The sequence below is a fragment of the Artibeus jamaicensis genome, unplaced genomic scaffold (assembly GCF_021234435.1).
Source record: "Artibeus jamaicensis isolate MK-2021 breed Jamaican fruit bat unplaced genomic scaffold, CSHL_Jam_final contig_47, whole genome shotgun sequence".
NCBI lineage: Eukaryota > Metazoa > Chordata > Mammalia > Chiroptera > Phyllostomidae > Artibeus > Artibeus jamaicensis.
Genome location: NW_026521848.1, coordinates 2,139,332 through 2,163,022, shown reverse-complemented (window position 1 = coordinate 2,163,022; position 23,691 = coordinate 2,139,332). Strand labels below are relative to the sequence as shown.

At 43.4% G+C, this 23,691-nt stretch overlaps 1 pseudogene; it reads left to right on the top strand.

The window, feature by feature from the left end:
• The first annotated feature begins 20,535 nt into the window (after positions 1-20,535).
• On the top strand, positions 20,536-22,258 carry LOC119046740 (protein MEMO1-like; annotated as a pseudogene).
• Positions 22,259-23,691: the final 1,433 nt, after the last annotated feature.

The window sequence follows — 23,691 nt, the reverse complement described above, 5'->3', positions numbered from 1 at the left end:
AGAGGACGTCCCAGGAGGCGCCTGGCTTCTCCATCCGCTTGTGTCTGCATCTGTGACATTAGCCACAGGTGCTCCCGCCTCCACCCACTGAGTCGGGATGGGGACGGCAAAATGGCGATGTTCTCTGTTTCTAACACTTCACCCTCATGGAGTGGCTGGATGTTGCATAAAGGGACTCTTCCCCTCCCCTGCTGTTCAGTTGCCCTAAGGGGTGGTTCATATAAGAAAGAAGCTACTTCCCCTTATTTACCACTTGTCAGAGCAACACCTGTTTATTAAATAGTGTACGTGTCAGAATTCCTTTTTTTATAAAAATAAAGATTTTATTTATTTATTTTTAGAGAAAGGGGAAGGGAAGGAGGAAGAGAGGCAGAGAAACATCGATGGGTGAGAGACGGGGGACCTGGCCCTGACTGGGAATTGAACCAGTGACCTTTCGCTCCAGTTCCTAGGATGATGCCTGACCCACTGAGCCACACTGGTCAGGGCCAGGACGCCCTTTGGGAGCTTTCAGTACAACACACTTCCTGGTAGTGACGTTGTGTGGGGGAAAAGCCTACCTTCAATTCTTGGCAGCTCCCGATACCTTCCGGAAAGACCTGATAGGAGACCGTGACTAACCCGGCTTACGTCCACTTGCATCGGAGGCCGGTGTGCTGGGGAATGGGGGCCACGCAGAGGGAGGCAGCGCTGAGACCTGACCAGCCCACCAGCTAGAGACAAAGCAGACGCTGATGATGGTTAATAGCAGGCAGGGGGAAAAGGGGACTCACAACCTGTTCTGTACATTTGACAAAGTCCCAGCAGGCCAGCCTTCTAGGACCTCTGAGCTCACCTGGCATAAAAGGTGCAGTTGAGGTAAACTTGACCACGATATTTTTTTTATCCTCACCTGAGGACATTTTAAATTTTTCATTGCTTTTAGAGAGAGGGGAAGGGGGAGAGAGAGAGAAAGAGAGAGAGAAACATCAACTGGTTGCCTTCTTGTGTGCACCCCGGTGATCAAACCTGTAACCGGGGTATGCACCCTAGAACTCACGCTGCAGGCGCCACTCCCCACGGTGAACCATGGAGACTTACGCACTGTTCGAACAAGGGTGGGACGTGTCCACGGTGTTTTAGCCAACGCCACCTGCTACCGACTTCACCAGCAACAGCCCGTTTTTAACACACACTATGCTAATTATGAATAAGCCACTTAATATACAAATGAACACCCATGTCTAACACTCATCAAGCTAATTAATGAAGCCTTTGGATTTCCTCAGAGATAAGCAGTTGAAGGCCTTGCAGTAATTGCCTACTTGGCTTTTGATCAGATGCTGGCTGATCAAAAAGGGCTTGACCGCATTCTTGAGGTCCAGTCGTTCTGGAGTGTATATTCCAGCTCAGGTCAACCGATGTCTTTTAAAGGACACATTTTGGGGGAAAGATGTTATTTATTTATTTTTAGAGAAAGGGGATGTCTCATCTGGGGAGATGGGAAAGGAAGGAGAAAGAGAGGGAGAGAAACAGTGATGTGAGAGAGAAACATCAGTCGGTGGCCTCTTGTACATGCCCCAACCAGGAACTGAACCGACAACTTGGGCATGTGCCCTGACTGGGAATTGAACCTGCAACCCTTTGGTTTGCAGCCTGTGCTCAATCCACTGAGCTACACCAGCCAGGGCAGGACGTTTAACTTTCGAGTCAGTGGAATAGCATAAAAAGAAAAGAGAAGAATAAAAATAAAGCCCAAATAAATAAACAAACATTGCTGAATTTTTAGCAATGTTTTTAGCAATGAAAAATTTAGCAAATTTTTTAACAGTTGGGAAAAATCAAGGTAAGCCTTACTTCATTATACAAATCACCTCATTCTACACAGTCAAATAATTCCAAATGGATCTAAGACCATGTAGAAACCAACTGAAATATAGTTATATTGTGACATTCTTTTGAGTTAAAAAAAACTAGTGTAATAATTTTAAAAAAGAAAAAATATCTAGTTGGCAAAAGTCAAAAACCAGAAAAGTGTTGGAAACCATCGAAAGCATGAAGCTGACCGAAGCAAAGGCTGCATATTGGTTATGGCAATAACAACACAACGAAACTACAACGCGCCAACTTATGCACGCGTGTAAAACGTACGAGGGTAAGTCAACAAACAAAATTACATGGCAGTGAGGGTTGCACAGCCCAAGCGCATTTGCTGGGCAACGTTGACTCATATGCTTGGTATGAGTGAGCTGTATGGTGTGTGAACTACACCTCAGCTGTTACTCAGAAAATCCAGTGGGGATTGTACTGTTGAAAGAGTTTGGAAGAAGGAGCGTTGAAACCTTCATTCTGAAGCGTCTCTGAAGACAAGTGTAATAAGTAAGACTTACTGCACTAGGCATTCCCATGTGCCATCAAACCAAAGTAAAGTGTTATAGCGACACAGACTTAGAATGGGACAGAGAGCCCTGGCTGGCGTAGCTCAGTGGATTGAGTGCAGGCCTGCGAACCACACAATCGCGGTTTGGTTCCCAGTCAGGGCACATGCCTGGGTTGCAGGCCAGTTCCCAGGGGGAAACTCACAAGAGGCAACCATACATTGATGTTTCTTTCCTTCTCTCCTTCCCTTCCCCTCTAAAGATAAATAAATAAAATCTTAAAAATGGAGAGAGAAGCCAGAAATCCACGCTGTCAGAGTCGACAGCGTGGTATCTGCTTAGCCTGTCCACTCCCGGCACCAACAGGCTGTTCAGTCAACACTTGGAAAAATAGATCAGGATACTTCCGCCAAGATGGAGGTTTAGGTATATGTGCCGTGCCTCCTCACACAACCAAGTTTAGGGACAACTAAATATTAGCATCAGAAAACACAACCAGAACATGGAAAACTGAACTTTTCGGAAGTCCGCTAACAACAAATTCTTCAGCCCGACTGGTAAGGGGCGAAACCGGCGTCTGGTGAGGAGCTGCAAGGGACGGCTCGGTTGGACCCGGGCACGGAATCCAGACGCGCGAATCCAGACGCACGGGTTCCAAACACAGGATTGGACCTAGTGAGCGACTGAGCAACCCACCGGGTGAGCGACTGCAGAGGAGACAGTGGGGAGGCGGTGCAGCGAGTTGACTGCGGTTGCCTAATTGCGCGCGAGCGAGGGAGTGGGCTGTTGGACCGGCCGCAGCGGCGATAGAGGGCGCCGCCATTTCCCTACTCTGACCACGCCCCCACATACAGCGTCACAACCCAGCGACCTGGGAGTCCAAGGCGCAGTCTCTCACATTTAAAGGGCCAGAACAGACCAAAAATGTCGCAGGGAGACCTCAAAGCCCCAGAGATAAATCTAAGCGACGAAGAAATAGCAAAACTCTCAGACGCACAGTTTAAAACACTGGTCATCAACTTCCTCACAGATCTGGTTGATTATAGCCACAAATTAGACAAACATATGAAGGCTAAATTAAGGGAAATGAATGGAATTCCACAGGAAACCCATAGAGATGAAAAGGAAACTGGGACTCAAATCAATGGAGTGGACCAGAAGAAAGCAAATAATGGCCAAACAGAAAAGAGTCAAGGAGCAAGAATTCAAAGAAATGAGGAGAGTCTTAGGAACCTCCAGGACATCTTTAAACGCTCCAACATCCAAATTATAGGGGTACCAGAAGGGGGAAAGACACAACCACCAGTGGAAAAACTATTTGAACAAATAATAAAAGAAAATTTCCCCAATCTGGCAAAGGAAATAGACTTCCAAGAAATCCAAGAAGCCCAGAGAGTACCAAAAAAGTTGGACTCAAGAAGAAACACACCAAGGCATATCATAATTACATTAGCCAAAATTAAAATGAAGGAGAGAATCCTAGAAGCAGCAAGAGCTAAGGGGACAATCACCTACAAAGGAGTCCCCATCAGACTGTCAGCTGATTTCTCAAAAGAGACCTTACAGGCAAGAAGGGGCTGGAAAGAAATATTCCAAATCATGAAATCTAAAGACCTACAACCAAGATTGCTCTATCCAGCAAAACTTTCATTTAGAATGGAAGGGCAGATAAGGTGCTTCTCAGATAAGACCAAATTCAAGGAGTTCATCATCACCAAGCCCTTATTATATGAAATGTTAAAGGGACTTATCTAAGAAAAAGAAGTTAAAGAAACATGAACAGTGAAAGAACAACAAGCTCACAGTTATTAACAACCACACCTAAAAAGAAAGCAAACTAAAAGAACAGCTAGATCAGGAGTGGAAATATAGAAATGAAGATCTCAAGGAGGGTAAGCAACAGGGGAGTGGGAGGAGGAGATGGGGGGAGAAGGTACAGAAAATAAGTAGCATAGACAGTAGATAGAAAATAGATGGGGGGGAGCAAGAATAGCATGGGAAATATAGAACCTAAAGGACTTGAGACACATGGACATAAACTAAAGGGGGGTAATGGTGGGGTTGGGGGGGCAGGGTGGAAGGGAATGAAGGGGGGAATAGAACAACTGTAACAGCATAATCAATTTTAAAAAATAAATTAATTTAAAAGAAAAATAGATCAATTCTAGGTGGATTACAAAATAAAACTTAAAGTGTACAAAGAACCACCAAAAATATTTTACCTCAGAGTTGAAAGGAATGTTACAGGCATTGAAACCAACATATGAAATTGCAAGGGAAAGACAACAAATGCAACTATGAAAAAATCAAAATTTCTGCCCACCAGAAACGCTTTGGAACAATATTTAAATGCAAGTGGTGATATAAAACAGGGACTATGTGCAGCATGCTTGCGGCGTCGTTAACAAAGAATTCTGACAAATACTCAAAACTCCACAGTAATGAAATAGGTACAAAAACAGTAAAATTGACTGATTAAAATGTGAAGAAATACATCAATAAAACATTAAAAATGAAAGAACAGTGAGATATTTTGGCTATAATATTCAAAACCGTGAAGTGTAGTATTAGCCCATTTTCTCTAGGGAAACAGAACGAATATTAATTGATTCATTCATTACAGGAATCGGCGCACGCAGTGAGGGAGGCTGAGAAGTGCCGCAGCCGAGGTCTGCGAGCCCAAGAGCCGTGTGAGCCTGCGGTGCAATTCGGTCAGAGCCTGAAGGCCCGAGGACCAGGCAGCAGGTGGCGCAGCTCCCAGTTGGACTCTCGGGCTAAAGGCCTGAGAGGACTGGGGGGCGGGGGGACACTGGTGTAACTCCTGGAGTCCCCAGTCCCAAGATCCAGGAGCTCTGATGTCCAAGGGCAGGAGATGATAGATGACACAGCCCAAGACAACAGAGATTTCCCCTTTCCTCTGCCTTTTTTTTCTGCTTAGTCCCTCCAGGATTGTATAACATCCACTCGCACTGGCGAGGGTGGATCTTCTTGACTCGGTCCACTGACCCTAACACTAACATCTTGTAGATCACCCTCACAGACACACCCAGCGATGATGTTACCCCAGCTATCTCTGGGCGTCACTCAGTCCTGTCAAGTTCACACGTAAAGTTGACCATCACAGTCGAGTTGGCCACCCCCCATTTAGACGGCTGCAACTTCACTGACGGGCTGGCTCTAACTTCATGAGCGCCCTTGAGCCACAGCCCTCCAGGTGAGCCAGACCCAGATTCCTAACTTCAAAAACTATGTTGAGATAATAAATTCATATTGTTTTATGGTACTAAGTTAGAGGGTTATTTGTTATACAGCAGTACATAAGAAACACTTGTCAGACTGGATAAGAAAGCAAGAATGATGTCATCTTCAAAGACAATTTAGATCTAAAGAGACAATAAGTTGAAAAGAAAAACATTTACAATGCAGTGAACACAGAAGAGATAGAAGGACAGTATTACTATCAGACACAATAGCTGTTAAAAGCAAGTTGACTGGAGACAAAGTGGTGGGACTTCCGCCAAGATGGAGGCATAGGTGGAGATGCCATGCTTCCTTACACAACCAAGTTTAGAGACAACTAAATATTAGCAACAGAAAACACAGCCAGAACACAGAAAATTGAACTTTTCAGAAGTGTGATAACAACAAATTCTTCAGCCTGACCGGTAAGAGGGGCAAAATCAGCAGCTGGCAGAGCGGGGTAGCACAGGAAAACTCGGTCAGACAGACTCAGGTGTGCGGAATCCAGGCGCAGGGTTGGACTTGGTGGGCAACTCAGCTAGCAATTGTGGGGAAACAGCGAGGGAGCAGGGCTGCAGGTTGACTGTGGTCGCGCATTCGTGTGTGGATAGACAAGCGAGGGAGTGGGTGATTGGACGAGGGCCAGCAGACCCAGCGGCAATCGGCTGCGGAGGGCACCGCCATTTCCCACTCTAACCCCGCCTCCACGTACAGAGTCATAATCCAGCGACCTAAGTGGCCCTGCCTGGGTGAACAACCTAAGGCTCTGCTCTTCACCCAGCTGCGAGAAACAGCAAAGGGGGCGGCCATTTCCCTGCTCTGACCACGCCTCCTCATATAGCGTCACAACCCAGCGACCTGGGAGTCCAAGGCTCCGCTCCTCAGACTTAACGGGCGCAAAGAGACCAAAAGTGGCTCAAGAAGATCTCAAAGCCCTAGAGCCTATAAATCTAAGCGATGAAGAAATAGCAAAACTCTCAGACACACAGTTTAAAACACTGGTCATCAGGATCCTCACAGAACTGGTTGATTATAGCCACAAATTAGACAAACATATGAAGGTGAAACTAATTGAAATGAATGGAATTACACAGGAAACCAATAGCGATGAAAAGGAAACTGGGTCTCAAATCAATGGAGTGGACCAGAAGAAAGCAAATAATGGTCAAACAGAAAAGAGTCAAGAAGCAAGAATTCAAAAAAATGAGGAGAGGCTTAGGAACCTCCAGGACATCTTTAAACGTTCCAACATCCAAATTATAGGGGTACCAGAAGGGGGAAAGGAACAGCCACCAGTGGAAAACTTATTTGAACAAATAATAAAGGAGAATTTCCCCAATCTGGCAAAGGAAATAGACTTCCAGGAAATCCAGGAAGCTCAGAGAGTCCCAAAGAAGTTGGACCCAAGAAGAAACACACCAAAGCACATCATCATTACATTAGCCAAAATTAAAATGAAGGAGAGAATCCTAGAAGCAGCAAGAGCTAAGGGGACAGTCACTTACAAAGGACTCCCCATCAGACTGTCAGCTGATTTCTCAAAAGAGACCTTACAGGCAAGAAGGGGCTGGAAAGAGGTATTCCAAGTCATGAAATCCAAAGACCTACAACCAAGATTGCTCTAGCAAAACTTTCATTTAGAATGGAAGGACAGATAAAGTGCTTCTCAGATAAGATCAAATTCAAGGAGTTCATCATCACCAAGCCCTTATTATATGAAATGTTAAAGGGATTTATCTAAAAAAAAAAGAAGAGAAAAAACATGAACAGTGAAAGGACAGCAAACTCACAGTTATTTACAACCACACCTAAAACAAAAGCAAACTAAAATGACAGCTAGATCAGGAGTGGAAACATAGAAATGAAGATCTCAAGGAGGGTTAGCAACAGGGGAGTGGGAGGAGGAGAAGGGGGGAGAAGGTACAGAAAATAAGTAGCATAGACAGTAGATAGAAAATAGATGGGGGGGAAGAATAGTATGGGAAATATAGAATCTAAAGAACTTGAGACACATGGTCATAAACTAAAGGGGGGTAATGGTGGAGACGGGGGGGTAGGGTGGAGGGGAATGAAGGGGGGGAATAGAACAACTAACAGCATAATCAATAAAAAATAAATATTAAAAAAATGATAAAGTGGCCAATCTGTCAGCTAGAGCAAGTAGAGACGTGCACTGTCACAAAGCGCCAAAATATATGATGTGATTGAAAGGACAATTAACAATCATAATTGTACACTTGGCTGACATGGTTCATTTGGCTGAGCATCATCTTGCAAACCAAATGTCACCGGTTCAATTCCCGGTCAGGGGACATATGTGGGTTGTGGACCAGGTTCCTGGCTGAGGGCATGTGAGAGGCAACTATGTTTCTCTCACACATCAGTGTTTCTCTCCCTCTCTTTCTAAAAATATCTCTTTCCTTCCCCACTCTCTAAAAATATACAAATAAAATATTTTTTAAAACAGTCATAATTGTAGATTTCAATACCTCTATTTCAGTAATTGATAGAACCAACAAAAATTAGTAAGGATATACAACACGTAAATACTGTTAATCAGTTTCACTTAACATTCCATCTTAACAAAAGCAGAATATACAAGTGTATTTTTCCAAATGTGTATTTTCATACACTTGGAAAATTCTCCAGAGTGGACCATTTGCAAGCCCTAATAACTTTATATGAATTGAAATTATACAAAGTATGTTCTTTAATCATAGTAGAACTAATCTAGAATCCAGATTATAAAAATAAATTTAGGAGTCTCTAAATACATGGAAATTAAACAACACACTTTTAGATGCATCGAAAAAAAAATTGAAAAAACCCTGTCTGGTGTGGATCAATAGATTGAACACCAGCCTGTGAACCGAAAAGTCACTGGTTAGATTCCCAGTCAGGGCATATGCCTGGGCTGCAGGCCAGGTCCCCAGGTGAGAACATGTGAGAAGCATCTGATGTTTCTCTCACACATTGATGTTTTTCTCCCTCTCTTTCTTCCTCCCTTCCTCTCTCTCTAGAAACAAATAAATGAGATCTTTAAACAATTTAAAGAGAATTTAGAAAATATCTTGAGCTGAATAAAAAACAAAAAGCAAAATGTACAGGATGCGGCTACAGCAATATATAGAGGGAAATTTATATAGCTTTAAATATATATGAGAAAGGGAAAAAACTTAAAATCAATCTAAGTTTCTACTTCAAGAGTAAAAAAAGCAGATTATTATTGGGACTTCTGGCCAAGATGGAGGCATAGGTGGAAATACTGTACCTCCTCGAACAACCAAAATTAAGGACAATGATTTAGAAACAAAAACACAACCAGAACAGATAGAAAATTGAACTGTACGGAAGTCCGACAACCATTCAACCAGACCAGTGTAAGAGGGACGGAGACTGCGGCTGGTGGAGAGGGGTCACTGCAGGAAAAGGAGGTGGCTGCCAGACCCGGGAGTACTGGCTGCTGGAGGCTAGCAGACCGCCTGGATGGGAAACGAGCAGAGCGCACAAGGTGATTGACTGACCGGGGTCACACATTCGCACCCAGATAAACTAGGCAAAAATGAGCAGCGAGACAGACTATGCAGCCCAGGGCTCCAGCGATGGGAAATAGAGCCTAAAAGCATCGATTGAAAAGGTGCCAGGAGAGACTCCCAGCCTTACAGGAGAGTTCGTTGGAGAGAGCCAAAGGGTCCTAGAATGTACGCAAGCCAACCCACCCAGGAATCAGCACCAGAAGGGCTCAATTTGCTTGTGGGAAGTGGAAGAGGAGACTAAAATCCGAGAAAGAGTGGAACAAGTGTCATTTTTCCCTCTCTGACCCCACCCCCACATACAGCTTACAACCCAGCCACTGGGTTGCCCTGCCCTGGTGAACACCTAAGGCTCTACCCCTCATACATAACAGGTGCGACCTGACAAAGAAATGGCTCAAACAGAAGAATAAATCAAAGCCCCAGAACCAATACTTCTAAGCGACCAAGAGATAGGCAACCTATCAGATGCACAGTTCAAAACACTGGTGGTCAGGATGCTCACAGAATTGGTTGATTTTGGTCACAAATTAGATGAAAAAAGGCTACATTAAGTGAAATGAAGGAAAATGGATAGGGAACCAAAAGTGATGGAAAGAAAACTGGGACTCAAGACTTCCGCCAAGATAGAGGCATAGGTGGAGACGCTGTGCCTCCTCTCACAACCAAGTTTAGAGATGACTAAATATTAGCAACAGAAAACACAACCAGAACACAGAAAATTGAACTTTTCGGAAGTCTGATAACAACAAATTCTTCAGCCTGACTGGTAAGAGGGGCGAAACCAGCAGCTGTCGGAGCGGGGTTGCACAGAAAAACTCGGTCAGACGGACTCGGGAGCGAGGAACCCAGGCGCAGGGTTGGACCTAGTAAGCGACTCAGCGAGCGAACGCGGGGAAACAGCGAGGGAACAGGGCTGCGGGTTGACTGTGGTCGAGCTTTCCTGCGCAAATAGACAATCGAGGGAGTGGGCGGTGAAACTACAGGACTGAGCAGGCCCCACAGCGAGCGGCAGTACAGGGCGCAGCCATTTCCCCGCTCTGACTCCGCCTCCACATGTAGCGTCATAACCCAGCGACCTGAGTGGCCCCGCCCCGGTGAACCACCTAAGGTTCTGCTCCTCACCCAGTGGCTAGAAACAGCAGAGGAGGTTGCCATTTCCTCCCTCTGACCACGCCCCCACATACAGCATCACAACCCAGTGACCTGAGAGTCCAAGGCTCTCCTCCTCAGGCTTAATGGCCGAGAACAGACCAAAAATGGCTCAAGAAGATCTCAAAGCCCCAGAGCCTATAAATCTAAGCGATGAAGAAATAGCAAAACTCTCAGACTTCCGCCAAGATGGACGCATAGGTGGATGTGCTGTGCCTTCTCACACAACCAAGTTTAGAGACAACTAAATATTAGCAACAGAAAACGCAGCCAGAACATGGAAAATTGAACTTTTCGGAAGTCCGTTAACAACAAATTCTTCAGCCTGACCGGTAAGGGGCGAAAACAGCTGCTGGTGAAGCGGGATTGCACAGGAGGTCTCGGTCAGCCGGACTCAGGCGCGGAATCCAGACACGCGGAATCCAGGCTCAGGGTTGGACCTAGTGAGCGACCGAGCGAGCGAGCAACCAAGCGAGCGACCCCGGGAAAGACAGTGGGGGAGCGGTGCTGCGTGTTGACTGTGGTCGCGCATTTGTGAACGGGCGGACAGGCGAGGGAGTGGGCGGTAGGACTGGGGTCCGGCGGGTCCCTCGGCAATCAGCAGTGGAGGGCACCGCCATTTCCCCGCTCTGACCCCACCTCCACATACAGCGTCATAACCCAGCGACTCTGAGTGGCCCAGCCCAGGTGAACCACCCAAGACGCTAATCCTCACCCAGCTGTGAGAAACACCTGAGGGGGGTCGCCATTTTCCCGCTCTGACCACGCCCCCACATATAGCGTCACAACCCAGCGACCTGAGACTCCGAGGCACCGCTTCTCACACTTAAAGGGCCAGAACAGACCAAAAATGTCGCAAGATCTCAAAGCCCCAGAACCCATAGATCTAAGCAATGAAGAAATAGCAAAACTCTCAGACACACAGTTTAAAACACTGGTGATCACGATCCTCACAGAACTGGTTGATTATACCGACAAATTAGACAAACATATGAAGGCGAAACATATTGAAATGAATGGAATTGCACAGGAAACCAAGAGCAATGAAAAGGAAACTGGGACTCAAATCAATGGAGTGGACCAGAAGAAAGCAAATAATGGCCAAACAGAAAAGAGTCAAGAAGCAAGAATTCAAAGAAATGAGGAGAGTCTTAGGAACCTCCAGGACATCTTTAAATGCTCCAACATCCGAATTATAGGGGTACCAGAAGGGGGAAAGGCACAGCCACCAGTGGAAAACTTATTTGAACAAATAATAAAGGAGAATTTCCCCAATCTGGCAAAGGAAATAGACTTCCAGGAAATCCAGGAAGCTCAGAGAGTCCCAAAGAAGTTGGACCCAAGAAGAAACACACCAAAGCACATCATCATTACATTAGCCAAAATTAAAATGAAGGAGAGAATCCTAGAAGCAGCAAGAGCTAAGGGGACAGTCACTTACAAAGGAGTCCCCATCAGACTGTCAGCTGATTTCTCAAAAGAGACCTTACAGGCAAGAAGGGGCTGGAAAGAGGTATTCCAAGTCATGAAATCCAAAGACCTACATCCAAGATTGCTCTACGTAAAACTTTCATTTAGAATGGAAGGACAGATAAAGTGCTTCTCAGATAAGATCAAGTTCAAGGAGTTCATTATCACCAAGCCCTTATTATATGAAATGTTAGAGGGACTTATCTAAGAAAAAGAAATTAAAAAAACATGAACAGTGAAAGGACAGCAAACTCACAGTTATTAACAACCACACGTTAAACAAAAGCAAACTAAGCAGACAGCTAGATCGGGAGCAGAGCCACAGAAATGGAGATCACATAGAAGGTTAGTAACAGGGGAGTGGGAGAGAGCCGGAGAAGGTACAGAAAACAAGTAGCATAGACGGTGGGGAGAAAATAGACAGGGCGAGGGCAAGAGTAGTGTGGGAAATGCAGAAGCTAAAGAACTTATGACACATGGACATGAACTAAAGGTTGGAATGTGGGTGGGAGGGGATGGGCAGGGTGGAGGACAATGAAGGGGGGAAATGGGACAACTGTAATGGCATAATCAATAAAATATATTTTAAAAAGAATAAGAAAAAAGAATAAATAGAACTCAAAGTAAATGGAAAGAAAGGAAAGCTAAACATCAGAGTGAAAATTAGTAAAGAAAACTATTAAAATAGTAGAGAAAAATTGACAAAAGAAAACTGTACTTGAAAAATAACTAAATAAATTTTTAAAAAATTTTAAAAAAGTCATATGTAAAAAAAAATAGTAGAGAAAATTAATGAAACTAAAATTAGAAAACTTTTTCTAGACTGGGGAAGATAAAATAACAGAGAAGAGAAAAAAGTCCCAAAATCAAGAATACAGGAACTTCCAGTCAAATGGAGGTATAGGTAAACACAGTTTGCCTCCTCACACAACCACAGCAAAAATTACAACTAAACTACAAAATAACTATCACTCAAAACTCCCAGAAAATCAAGCTATATGGAAGTCTGACAACCAAGGAATTAAAGAAGTCACATTCATTCAGATGTGTAGGAGACACAGAGATGCAGAATGGGCTGGTCCCACACTCATGTGTGATGGATAAAAATTGGGAGGGATATCACGAGAGAAGGAATTCCAGCCCCACACTAGACACACCAGACCTAGGTTCCAGCAACAGGAAGGTAAGTCCCCATAACTTCTGGCTGTAAAAATCAGTCGGGGTAGGGGCAGAGGAAGAAACTGCAGGATTCACAGGTGTCTCCTCTCAAAGGGCCTGCAGTAGACTTACTCAGATTCACTCCCTCTAGACTCCAGCCCTGGAGCAGCAGCTGGAAAGGTACCAGTGGCATATGGAGAGGAACTGAAGTGTTTGGCATCAGGGTCAGAACTAGGGGACAGCTTCCACCCAGACAAAATGCCTGAGGCCAGGCAGTGGCCATTTTATTCCATTTCTGAGTCCTCCCCTACACAGAGCCACAGAGTGGTGGTACCATATCTGAGACTCCACCAACCTGATTCAAAAGGGTTCCCCACCCTGGTGATTACCTAAGGCTCTGCCACTTATGGACACACCCAAGTTGTAAACAGTGGCTTTTCTACATTAGGCCACACTGCCAAGACATGGAGTCAAAGCTGCTCTACCTAATGCATAGAAACACAGGGAGACTGCCAAAATGAGGAAACAAAGAAATATGGCCTAAATGAAAGAAGAGAACAAAACTACAAAAAAAAAAGAAGTAAGCAAAATGAAGATAAGCAATCTATCACATGCCAAGTTCAAAACACTGGTTGTTAGGATGCTCAAGGAACTCTGAGGGTACTTCAACAGCATAAAAATGATCCGCTCAGAAATGAAGCTTACACTAACTGAACAAAGAAAAATTTACAGGTAATCAAGTAGCGTGGATGAAGCCAAGAATCAAATCAATGATTCGGAACATAAGGAATAAAGAAATATTCAGTGAGAACAGCAAGAAGAAAAAAGAATAAAAAAATGAAAATAGGCTAAGGAACAACTTCAGGGGCAACTTCAGGTGTACCAACATTTGCATCATAGAGTTGCTGGAAGGAGAAAGGAAAGAGCAAGAAATTTTATACTTGTTTGAAAAAATAATGAAAGAAAACTTTCTTAATTTGATGAAGGATATAGACATACAAGTCCAGGAAGCACAGAGAGCCCCAAATAAGACAGACCCAAAGAGAATCACACCAACACACATCATAATGAAAATGCCAAGGGTTAAAGACAAAGAGAGAATCTGAAAAGCAGAGAAAAGCAGAGAGTTACCTACAGGGGAGTTCTCATTAAACGGTCAGCTGATTTTTCAAAAGAAACTTTGTAAATTAGATGAGAATGACAAGAAGTATTCAAAGTGCTGAAAAGCAAGGAGCTATAACCTAGATTACTCTGTCCAGCAAAACTATCATTTAGAATGAAAGGGCAGCCCTAGTTGGTGTGGCTCAATGGATTGAGTGCCATTCTTCAAACCAAAGGGTCTCTGGTTCAATTCCCAGTCAAGGCACATGCCTGGGTTACAAGCCAGTTCCCAGTACGGGGCACATGAGAGGCAACCATACATTAATGTTTCTCTTCCTTTCTTCTTCCCTTCCCCTTTAAAAATAAATAAATAATATCTTTTTAAAATATATATTTTATTGTTTATGCCATTACAGTTGTTCTATTCCCCCCTTCATTCCCCTCCACCCTGCACACCCCTCCCCCACCATTCGCCCCCTTTAGTTTATGACCACGTGTCTCAAGTTCTTTAGATTCTGTATTTCCCCTACTATTCTTGCCCTTCCCCCTATCTATTTTCTCTCCACCATCTATGCTACTTATTTTCTGTACCTTGTCCCCCCTTCTCCTCCTCCCACTCCCCTGTTGCTAACCCTCCATATGATCTTCATTTCTATGGTTCTACTCCTGATCTAGCTGTCTGCTTAGTTTGCTTTTGTTTTAGGTGTGGTTGTTAATAACTGAGTTTGCTATCCTTTCACTGTCCATATTTTTTCTCTTCTTTTTCTTAGATAAGTCCCTCTAACATTTCATACAATAAGGGCTTGGTGATGATGAACTCCTTGAATTTGATCTTATCTGAGAAGCACTTTATCTGTCCTTCCATTCTAAATGAAATCCTTGCTGGATAGAGCAATCTTGGTTGTGGGTCTTCGGATTTCATGATTTGGAATACTTCTTTCCAGCCCCTTCTTGCCTGTAAGGTCTCTTTTGAGAAATCACCTGACAGTCTGCTGGGAACTCCTTTGTAGGTGACTGTTCCCTTATCTTTTGCTGCTTCCAGGATTCTCTCCTTCATTTTAATCTTGGCTAATGTAATTATGATGTGCCTTGGTGTGCTCCTTCTAGGGTCCAACTTCTTTGGAACTCTCTGAGCTTCCTGGGTTTCCTGGAAGTCTATTTCCTTTGCCAGATTGGGGAAATTCTCCTTTATTATTTGTTCAAATAACTTTTCCACTTGTTGCTCGTTCTCTTCCCCTTCTGGTACCCCTATAATTTGGATGTTGGAGTGTTTAAAGATGTCCTGGAGGTTCCTAAGCCTCTCCTCATTTTTTTGAATTCTTGTTTCTTCATATTTTTCTGTTTGGTCATTTTTTTTCTTCCTTCTGGTCCACTTCCTTGATTTGAGTCCCAGTTTCCTTTCCATCACTATTGGTTTCCTGTGCATTTCCCTTCATTTCACTTAGTGCAGCCTTCATTTGTTCCTCTAATTTGTGACTAAAATTAACCAGTTCTGTGAGTATCCTGATCACCAGTGTTTTGAACTATGCATCTGAAAGTTTGGCTATTTCTTGGTCACTTAGAGTTTTCGGCTCTGGGGCTCTGAGTTCTTCTTGAGCCATGTTTTGGTCTGTTTGCACCTGTTACATATGAGGAGCAGAGCCTTAGATATTCACCAGGGCAGGGCCACCCAGGTATCTGGGTTGTGACACTGTATGTGGCAGCGTGGTCAAAGTGGGGCAATATCAGTCCCCTCTGCTGCTTCCCCCCCCCCCCGGGGCCTGTGCATCTGTCTCACTGCTCATTCCTTTGTCTGGTTTATCTGCATGTGAATGTGTGACTGAGATCAGCCTGCCGCCTTGTGCCCTCACTGGGTCCACCCATTGCTACCCCACACCTGGGATCAGCCCACAGCTGCCTGCGTGTGTGGGTGGGTCGGTTTGGTGAATCTTTCCTGCCTGGCCCCACTCTGCAGCTGGCTCCGCCCCTCTTACTGGTCTGGTTGAACAGTTTATTGTCATTGGACTTATGTATAGTTCAATTTTCTGTGTTTTGACTGCGTTTTTTGTTACTAAAACTTTGTTGTCTTTACACTTGGTTGTGCGAGAAGGCACAATGTTTCCTCCTACCCCTCCATCTTGGCGGAATCTCTAAATAAAATCTTTAAAAAAAGATTATTAAGGAATGTTATGAACAACTTTAGACAAAAAAAAATTAAGCAACTTAGATGCAATAGACAAATTCCTAGAAAGACACAAATTACCAAAACTGACTTAAGAAGAAATAGAAAATATGAATAGACCTATGGCAAGCACAAAAATTGAATAAGTAACTTAAAATATTTCCACAAAGAAAGGCCCAGGCCCAGATTATTTCAATGGTAAACTCTATTAAATGTTAAAGAAAAAATATAAACCCAACATAAACTCTTTCAGAAATAGTGAGGCAGAAGGAACACTTTCCAAATCATTTTATGAAGTGATTATTACCCTCATACTAAAGTCAGACAAAAAAAAACCCCAAAACTCAAAACCCTACAGTTTATTATCGCTCATGAACATAGATTCAAAAATTGTTAACAAAATATTAGGACACTCTCTCTATTCTACATATAAAAAACAAATTAGCCCTGGTTGGTGTGTGGCTCAGCTGGTTGGATATCATCCAGGAAACCAAAAAGTCACAGGTTCGATTCCCTGTCAGGGCACATGCCCAGATTGCAGGTCTGGCTCCTGGTCAGTGCATGTGTAAGAGGCAACCAGTGTATGTTTCTCCTTCACACTGATGTTTCTCTCCCTCTCTCTCTCCTCCCCTTCCCGTCTCTCAAAAATCAATTACAATTAAAAAAAATTATACTCCAACACCAGTTAAGATTATACCAGGAATGCAAAAGTTGGTTTAGCATTAGAAAACCAAATCATTTAATAAAAACATGAAAATCTCAATAGGCACACAAGAAAAGCATTTTAAGAAAATCTAACACCCTTTTACGGTAAAAGTAAATAAAAACTTTCAACAAAGTCGAAATAGAAGCTAATGTCCTCAACCTAATAAAGGGTATCTATTTAAAAAAAACCCTACAGCAGCATCATACTTCATGGTGAAAGGCTACATACTTTCCCACTAAGATTGGGCACAAGGCAAAGATGTCTGTTCCTACCACATCCATCCAACATAGTACTGGAGGTTGTAACCAGTGCAATCAGGCAAGTTAAAGAAATGAAGTTCATAAAGACTGCAGAGTAAAAGATTTTTATTTATGGATAACATAATTGTGTTCCTGTAGAAAAATTTTAAGGAATTTTCAGGAAAAGTTATAATAATTAAAAAGTGAATTGAGCAACATTTCAGTATACAATGTTGCCATACAAAACACCATAGAACAGCCCTGGCTGGTGTGGCTCAGTGGATTGAGTATGGACCTGTGAACCAAAGAGTTGCCGGTTCAATTCCCAGTCAAGGCACATGCCTGGGTTGTGGGCCAGGTCCCCAGTAGGGGGTGCATGAGAGGCAACCACACATTGATGTTTCTCTCCCTCTCTTTCTGTCTCTCCTGCCCTCTCTCTAAAATAAATAAATAAAATCCTTTTAAAAACACAACAAAGAAGAGTATTTTTATATAGTAGCAATCAGCTGGAAACTGAAATTTAAAAAATAATGTCGTTTAGAAAAACATCCAAAATATATAAATTTAGAAGTAATTTAACAAATCATTTGCAAGACCTTTACAATGTAAACTATGAATCATTGATGAAAAATTTCAAGGACCTAAGTAAATGCTTTGATATACCATATTCACTGTTAGATGCAAAGACTCAGTATTGTTAAGCTGTTGGTTCTTCCCAAATCGATTTATATACTCTATACAATCCCAATCAAAATTTGAAGTAACATTTTTTGCTAAAACACTCGTCCTTTTCTTTAATGTATATGAAAACAAAAAAGATCTATAATAATTAAAACAATCTTGAAAAGAACAAAATTGCAAGACTTATATTATGTGATTTAAAGACTTACTATAAAGCTACAGTAATCAAGAGTATCACATTGGGCCCTGGCTGGGCAGCTTCAGTTGGTTGAAGAGCCATCCTGTACACAAAAAGGTTTCGGGTTCAATTCCTGGTCGGGACACCTAGGTTACAGGTCTGTTCCTTGGTCAAGACATGTATGGTATTCAGCCGATCAATGTTTCTCTCTCTCTCTCTCTCTGTCTCATCCTCTCTCTCTAAAATCAATAAACATATCCTCAGGTGGGAATTTAAAAACAAAGAGTATCATATTGGCATAAAGAGAGACAAAGAGACCAAATGAGTCAGAAGGGTGAGGCCAGAAATAAACCTACCATGTACGGTCAATTAATTTTTGACACAATTGCCAAGGTAATCCAATGGGAGGAAACACAGTCTTTTCAACCATTGTGCTGAAACAGCTGCAAAACCATCTAGTAAGAAAGCAACCTTGACCTTCACCTTACCCTATTCACAAAAATTAACTAAAATTGGACCGTGGCCTAAGCATAGAGGCAAAGACTATAACATAGCTAAAAGGAAAAGTTTTTGAAATTTTTGAACTTAGGGAGGCAAAGTTTTCTTAAATAGATACCAAGCCACAAACCATAACAAAAAAAAATTGATAATGTGGATGCCATCAATTAAACACATCTGTTCTGGGAAATACACTGTTAAGACAATGAAAAGGCTAATCACATGTAAGGAGAAAATATTCACAATACATATATTTGACAAAAGAACTATATGCAAAAATGTAGACAACTCTTGTAACTGAATAATCAGAAACAAACAATACAATAAAAATGGGCAAACAATTTGAACAGGTAGTTCACAGAAGAGAATATACAAATGACCACTAAGCATCAGCAGTTACAGAAAAATGCACATTAAAACCACAGTAAGGTAACAGTACATGTCCACTGTAATGGCTAAAGTGGAAGTGGACAAACAGAAATCTGACAATATTACCAGTTGGTGAGCGTGAGATGCTGACTCTCGCTGGTTGAGCTGCACACGCAGAATGGCCCCGCCACACGGGAAAACAGGTGGGCAGTTTCTTAATACAGTTAAGCAGATCCTGATCACATGACCCAGCAACTCAGCTCCTAGGCATCCGCCCAAGACAAATCAAAACGCATGTGCCCACAAAGATGTGTTCCTGCGGTCCTGATTCACAGTCACCGACTCTGGAAACAGCTCAGTGTGCACCAACAGATGACCGGATGAACAACGGGTGACGCGGTCACAGGGCAGATTACCACTCAGACTGCAGGGGATGACTTACTGATACCCGCAAACACGTGAAGGAACACTCAGAAACATTCTGCTGAAAGAAAGGAGCCAGGCAGAAAGGGACCTTTACACCAGTGGTAGGGCAGGGGAAACCACTTCGTGATGACGGAGGGCAGACGGGTGGCTGCCAGGTGCCCAGGGTGTGCCTGGGCGGGGCCCCTGGAACCGCCCGGAGCCCTGACCACGCTGCTGGGCACACGCGGCGTGGATTTATCAAAACTCATGGAACTGTACATCTGGAAAGGGCGGATTGTACTGTGTGTATGTGAAACCTCAGTACAGTCGTTATTTAAAAACCAAAACAAACCTCGATTTCCCAGGGGTTTAGATCCCAAGCTGTGGGATCACATCCGCCTGGCTCTGGTCCCTGCTCCGCCATCTACATGATGTGTGACCTTGAACAGCTCACTTAATTTTCTTGTGCATCCGATCCCTTGTTTCCAAAATAGAAATAATAAGAGTACCTACCTCAGAGGGTCATTTTTAGGGATTGAAGGGATAGTAACACAGTAACTAACGTAGTAGAGACTCAGAAAATGTTAGCTATCCAGATACATATATCCAAATCCCAAGTTTCCCCAAAAGATACAGTGTAAATTATTGTAGAAAAAGACTAGAAGGAAACACACTAATATATATTAAGTGTGATTAATTCAGAGGATTGAAATTGTGGGTGACTTTAAATTTATTACTCAAAATCCTGCATACATTTTATCATCTGAAGGGAGATTATTAAAAAATATTTTTATTTATTGATTTTTCTTATACTTTTTTAATTTTTAGAGAGAGAGGAAGGGAGAAAGAGAGGGAGAGAAGCGTCGATAGTTTGCCTTCCGTACGCCCCCCAAATGGGGGACTGAACCCGCACCCAGGGCATTTGCCCTGACCAGGAATTAACGGACAACCTTTCAGTTTGTGGGATGATGCCTAGCCAACTGAGCCACATTGGCTGGGGCATACTTTTTGGTTTTCTTTTTTTGAGAAAGACAGAAAAACTTCCATTTGTTGTTTCACTTATTTAGGCATTCATTGGTTGATTCTTGTATGTTTCCTGACTGGGGATGGAACCCACAACCTTGATGTATCAGGACCATACGCTGAGCACTGAGCTACCCAGCCAGGGCCTGAACGGAGATAACTAAAAAAGGTAAAAAGCTATTGGCTGAGGTAGGTCCCAGGACATCCACCAGAGCATGGTTTGGTTGTAGTAGACGCTACGTCACCGCTACCTTCCTTCTTGCGATGGAGCGCTGGGCACCCAGCAAAGTGAGTGAAGGCGGACTGCATGGGACAAAGATGAGGTCAGTGTGTGCAGGGCGCTACTTTTAATGCGAAGAAGGCGAAGAAATGGCCTGTGCTTGTATTTACAAGCGCATAGAAGGTATTTTGAAAGATACATAAGACATGGTAACAGTAGGGTCCTCCCAGAAGACAGGATATATTTGTGTTTATATATAGTCCTTTCCCAAATTTTAACATTGTGGTAAAAAAGCACATAACATAAAATTTACCATCTCAGCCATCTTTAAATGTACAGTTTAGTGGCATGAAATACGTTCTTAATATATGCCCCCACCCACCTCCACAAACAACCCCTTGGCCTTGTAAACCCCTGTGGCCGGGTCACACTGGAGCTGGGGCACAGCCTCCGATTGCAGCAGAATGCGCAGCCTACGATTGCAGCAGAAAGCCAACTAGAGGGTTGGCTTTCACAAGTACAGCCTCCAAAATGCTCGGGCCATTTGTAAACAGCAGTGTATCCGTGCAGCTTGTACTACTGGGGACCTCTGCTGCTTGTGTTACAAACAAGTGGACCCACCTACTACCCAGAGAATTTGAATCCTTGACCTTCCCACTTTAGGCCCCTCCCTCAGTCAGTGTGCACTTTCCGTGAATTTATACAAGTACGTAGAATACCTCTGTACGACCTTTGTATTGACCAAAAGATTTACAGGGAACTATGGAAGACAGGAAGGATGCATGTCCCTACAGACACATGAAGGTGAACATGATATTGAAACGCATTTGCCTTACACAGCTAAAGCCATGGAAAGCCGTAAGGATGAGTTTACCATTATTTCTGTACTAGCTGTAGCTCTGAGTGAGTCAAAAGGATAGGAGTTTGGAAAACTTCTCAGTAAATACCTAGTGGATCATAGTAATCTCTTTGTGGTTTCTTCTGATTTCTGCCATTGGATTCAAAAGTTTCGTTACAGTTACTATGATGAATCCTACGAAGAGATTTATAGATCCACTGAGCATCTAGATAAAACGGGTATGAGGATTATGGAACAGCTAAACCCTGTATCTTTTTATTGAAAGATTTTATTTATTTATTTTCAGAGAGAAGGGAAGGGAGGGAGAAAGAGGGAGAGAAACATCAATGCGTGGTTGCTTCTCCTGCGCCCCCTACTGGGGACCTGGCCCACAGCCAGGCATGTGCCCTGACTGGGAATGGTACTGGCAACCATTTGGTTCCCAGGCCTACGTTCAATCCACTGAGCCACACCAGCCAGGGTTAAACCCTGTATCTTTTAGAAATTACTTGAAGAAATACCATAATACTATATGTGGAAGGGATTCCTTTGGGATATTATTAAATGCTATCACAGAGCTCCAGAAGAATGGGATAAATACTAGCTTTTTAAGTTTTTATGGCCCTGGCTGGTGTGGCTCAGTGGATTGAGTGCTGGACTGCAACCCAGTCACTGGTTCCATTCCCAGTCAGGGCACGTGACTGGGTTGCAGGCCAGGTCCCCAGCAGGGGGTGTGTGAGAAGCAACCACACATTGATGCTTCTCTCCCTCTCTTCCTCTTTGCCTTCCCCTCTTTATAAAAATAAGTAAATAAATAAACTCTTTTAAAACTAAATAAAACTTTTCTGAATTATGTCCAGTGAAGCCCATGTAGAAAGGGGCAAGGCAGTTCAGTGAGCCATGCTGCACGAGTGCTCTCCGTGCACTGAAGGTCTGGCTCACAGCCATGGCGTCCACACTCACACTCTGCTCCCGGTGCCAGCCCAGCCCTTACCAAGATACTGGTCCAGGTTCAGGGGGATTCTGAAACCTCAAACTAACAGAAGTTTCTCTTCACCTGGGCTGATGTGGCTCCGTGGACTGAGCACCACTGGTCTGCGAACCGAAGGGTCATGGGTTCAGTTCATAGTCAGGGCACAGGCCTGGGTTGTGGGCCAATGTTTCCCTCCCTCTCTTTCTCCCTCACTTCCCTTCTCTCTAAAAATAAATAAATAATTAATTAATTTAAAAAAGTTTTTCTTCTTTTCTAAGAGGTGTAGCCTTCATAATTTCAACTCATTGAAAATGCTTTATCGTTTAGGGCGGTGGAAGGAGGGCTGGCCTGAAATACTTTGACAAGAAAAGATGGCAATGTAACAGCCCAGTTGTGACAGTTTTTAAAAAGTAACATGTAAACCATTGATGGTGTCCTAAACTTGCACTCTTTGCAGACTTGTGCATGTATATTCCACTTTCAGAAGTTTTGCATATTGTGCACAAACCAAAAGGTGGAAGCTTTTAAATAAAAATTGCATTTATACATGGTCTGTATTAGAATATAATAATCTCCAGTTATAGTCAATACCTACTCGTGTTGTAGGACAGATACCTTCAATTTTAGTTGATAATAAAGGGTTACACAACTCAAAAAAAGAGAGAGAGAAAGGAAGAAATAAAAGAATATTCTGCACTATACACATGGTAAAAACAAACGTGAGAGTCAGGAAAGTAACACAGGGCTCACTGTCTAATCCCCATTTAGTCTGCAGAATCCAACCCCCTTTACCAGGCATGCCAATAACGTCTTATTTTTCACTGTATTTTTTTGGAAATTTGTAAGTATGGATATATTATCTTTACATTTTTTTAATGCCCAAGAACTGTATCACAGAAATAAAATAAAAATCGATTCATTTAACAATCAGCTCAGAGTACCAGTGACTGCCAGCCTTTCTCGGGTGTCCAATTGGGCAAGGGGAGCCCTAATTTCAACTGGCCACCCAGAAATATATTCAGAAGGGAGAGGCGATACAAGTGGCAGTTTGAAAAGTGCACAAAAAGTTCAGGTCCTGAAAAAGCTCGAAGGACTCCCTGCGTTGGGGTCCCACAGGATTTTGCCCTCCTGCCCAGGCAAAATAGGGTACACAGGGCTCCCGCACAGATCGCTAAGACTGCAAGGTCCGTGGCGGCCACCAGGAGAGGAGAGGTCACAGGCTCCTCAAGGTCCTAAGCGTTCAAACACGAATCCTGCCAAAGCGGGCTCCGGAAATTGACTGGAGCCACACTTTGGGGGGAGGGGCACTCTCCCACCGGAGGGGCTCCATCCACAACTCAGCACCGCCGATCCAAGAGCCTCTCGGAGATGGAGACGCTCAAGGCGCTA